Consider the following 3,771-nt stretch of genomic DNA (forward strand, 5'->3'; position numbering starts at 1 on the left):
GGCTATCATGGTGGTCATGCCCCTACGATGGAAATCATTTCGGTTTTCAAAGGATGGATGACAAGGTTAAGGATGGACTAGTTCTAAGTGTCGTTTGGTATTGAGGAGACACTTAGAGTAGTTTAGGAATTTGTTTTTCCTTTGGCTGTATTATTAAGGGGGGTATGGACGGGTAGCTTGACCTAGGTGAGTCTAGTGAGTTAGGTGTGGTGCACACTTGCTAAATCTAGCACTAGGTAGGTCCTAAAAAGCCCTTAGATCCATTGGAGCAAAGTTCATTCATGTATGATCGAGAGTTGAAAGTGAATGGAGGGTCAAATGCTGACCGAACGCTAGCACAAAGTCTAGTCAGTTCATTTGATCAAGGTGAAATCGTCTGGTGCAACCGGACGCTGAGAGGTGAAGTGACTGGACGCTGGGTCCTAGTGTCTGATTGACTCCAGTAAGGTTCCAGAGAGGGAAAATCATGACCGAACGCGTTCGGTCACAACTTAAACACTGGAGATCGGGGAGAACTGACCGGAGCGTCCGGTCACCCTACAGAGGCACATAACGGTTCATTTTTTAGCCATGGTTATAAATACTTCCTCCATTCATGTGTGGGGAGACTTTTGCTCATTCCAACAGCTGAGAAACACCTTTGAGTGTGCCAAGAAGAGCAAGGTCCTAGTGAGATGGTTGAGATTTATGAATCCTAAAGAGAGCCCTCATTAGTGAAAGCAAGAGTAGCAAAGTGTGCATCCACCCTCCTCATTAGGCTTATCGTGGTTAAGTGAGAGTTCGTGCTTATTACTCTTGGTGATCGCCATCACCTAGATGGCTTGGTGGTGATTGGGAGCTTGGTGATCATCCGGCGGAGCTTGTGGATGACCCAACTCAAGTTGTGAGTGGTTATGGGTGATTCACCGCGATGGAGTGTCAAAGAATCAACCCGTAGAGAGCACTTGATCCTTGAGCGGATCATGGGGGAGCTACACCCTTGCGTAGGTGCTCCAATGAGGACTAGTGGGGAGTGACGACTCTCCGATACCCTAGCAAAACATCGCCGCGTTCCTCCTTCTCTCTTTACTTTGAGCATTTACTTTGAGCAATTCAATTCTTCTCATTTACATTCATAGAATTATCATGCTAGAGTAGGATTGGAACATAGGTTGCTAAACTTTTGTGTGGTAGATCCATAGAAACACTTTCTAGGCACAAGGGGTTAATTGGGCTAACCGTAGGACTTAATTATTGCAAAGAAATTTAGAATTAGCCCAATTCGCCCCCTCTCTTGGGCATCTTGATCCTTTCATCATTGACATATGCAAAGGAGAGATAGAAGTTGGGAATAGACCCTTGGGAATGTTCACTAGGGTTGGTTGGAAAAATCTGGTAACTAAGTATGAAGAAAAAACTGGGCTGAAGCAAACAAAGAAACAATTGAAGAATAAGTTGGACAATATGAAAAAGGAATATACATGGTTTATGGAGCTCAAGAATTCTGCCACTGGTCTTGGATGGAATGAGGCAAAGCAAATTGTGTACTGCTCCAACGAATGGTGGGATGAACACCTAGCTGTAAGATTTGTATATTGTCCTATTTTCATTTATCAGTTTGCATTTTGATTTGTTAACTATGTATATGGGCTGACTTGTTAACTTTATCCATTTATTTTTAGAGATGCAATAATCCTGATAAAGGTATCAAATGCAATCATGTTAGGTTCAGAAAACAAGGACCGAAGCACCTTGACGATCTTCATATGTTGTTCGATAAGATACATGTTAGCGGGGCAAGTGCATCATGTCCTAGAGATATTTCCTCCGATGACTCAAGTGATGAGGATGTGGGTGAGATACAAAAACCTCCAGATAATGATGATGTCAAGTTGGCTGCTTTGAAAAAAATCGAAACCAGGAAAAAAGAAACGAAAGGAGTCCTCTACTGCTGCTGATGAAAAGGATGAGAAGAGCCCATTCTTTCGCATGTAGAAGAACACATGTTTGAAGATAGAAACTGCAGCAGGGAAGATCTCCACCAGTGTTGAAGCATCATCTGCACCTCGAACCAGCCAAGTCCCTAGCATTGCAGAGGCCATGAAGATGGTTAAAGATCGTGGGGTGCAAGAGAAAACAGCTCTAATGCATACAGCCACCTTTCTAATTGTGAAGCCTGAATTTAGGGAGGTCTTTAGCATGCTGGAAACAAAAGAAGGAAGGTTTGACTTGCTTGAGAGGGAGCATGCAGAACGCATGAGGCGCACATAGAAGCTTTCAGTTATTTATTTTTAGTGTTGTGTTGTGAGAACTATTTATTTGCTTCCATGTTCAGAAGCATTTGAAATAATGTTGCCTGTACTCTGAAACAATATTTTCCTGAGTTATTTGCTTCCATGTTCAGAACCATTTGAAATAATGTTTCCTGTACTCTGAAACAATATTTTCCTAAGTTATTGCTTCCATGTTTGATCTGTCAATATTTTGATTGCTTCCATCCCTATTGTTGTACATGTTTTGATTGTTGTCAATATTTTCCTGAGTTTTGATTCCTGTCTTATGTAGATGGATGGCAACATGGATGATTTGGCAAAAAATGGACAAAAGGGACTACTGCTTCTTGCAGAACTTTCATAGCAGGCTACCATTATTAGTGAAATGGGTTACCAATACACTAAGCGGTAATTGCATAAAGGAAAGTATAGGGAAACACTAGAAACTGGACTTCAATGGGTTATGAGATGCATGCGTCATTCGAGGTACTTCTATAAGATGTTTCGAATGAGCACTGATGTTTTCATGGCACTGCATGACTTGCTAATCTCGAACTATGGCTTAACATCAACTAGTAATGTATCATCAATGGAGTCATTGACAATGTTCTTGTGGATCGTTGGAGGACCCGAATCATTTTCACAAGCTGAAAATCGTTTTACCCAGTCACTCTGGACAGTTCACACTAAATTTCATGAAGTACTGAATTGTCTGTGCAAGTTAGCAAAAGACAATATCAAGCCAAGAGATCCTACTTTCTGTACTGAGCATGATAAGGTCAAGGAGGAACGTTTCTGGCCTTATTTCAAAGGAGCTATTGGAGCTATTGATGGTTCACATGTTCCAGTAGCAGTGCCAACAGAGGAAGTGGTCAACTACACATGTCGACATGGCTATACATCTCAGAATGTGCTAGCTGTCTGTGATTTTGACATGAGGTTTATCTTTGCAGTTGCTTGGATCGTTGGAGGACCCGAATCATTTTCACAAGCTGAAAATCATTTTACCCGGTCAAGCTGAAAATCGTTTTACCCGATCACTCTGGACATTTCACACTAAATTTCATGAAGTACTGGATTGTCTGTGCAAGTTAGCAAAAGACAATATCAAGCCAAGAGATCCTACTTTCTGTACTGAGCATGATAAGGTCAAGGAGGAACGTTTCTGGCCTTATTTCAAAGGAGCTATTGATGGTTCACATGTTCCAGTAGCGGTGCCAACAGAGGAAGTGGTCAACTACACATGTCGACATGGCTATACGTCTCAGAATGTGCTAACTGTCTGTGATTTTGACATGAGGTTTATCTTTGCAGTTGCTGGTTGGCCAGGTTCTGCACATGACACACGCATCCTGAACCATGCGTTAGCAAATTTTCCTTCATTTCTCATGCCTCCTAAAGGTATGCATGTTTCATTACTGGTTGTCAATATTTCTATTGTTATTTGGATTTGTTGATTTGGTTTTATAGGTAAATATTATCTAGTGGGCTCTGGTTATCCAAATCGAATAGGATATCT

General features: G+C 41.6%; 1 pseudogene; it reads left to right on the top strand.

Moving 5' to 3' along the window:
• Positions 1-1,467: 1,467 nt before the first annotated feature.
• Positions 1,468-2,250, top strand: LOC136460453 (uncharacterized; annotated as a pseudogene).
• The last annotated feature ends 1,521 nt before the right edge of the window (positions 2,251-3,771 follow it).

This window comes from Miscanthus floridulus, chromosome 6, assembly GCF_019320115.1.
Source record: "Miscanthus floridulus cultivar M001 chromosome 6, ASM1932011v1, whole genome shotgun sequence".
Taxonomy (NCBI): domain Eukaryota; kingdom Viridiplantae; phylum Streptophyta; class Magnoliopsida; order Poales; family Poaceae; genus Miscanthus; species Miscanthus floridulus.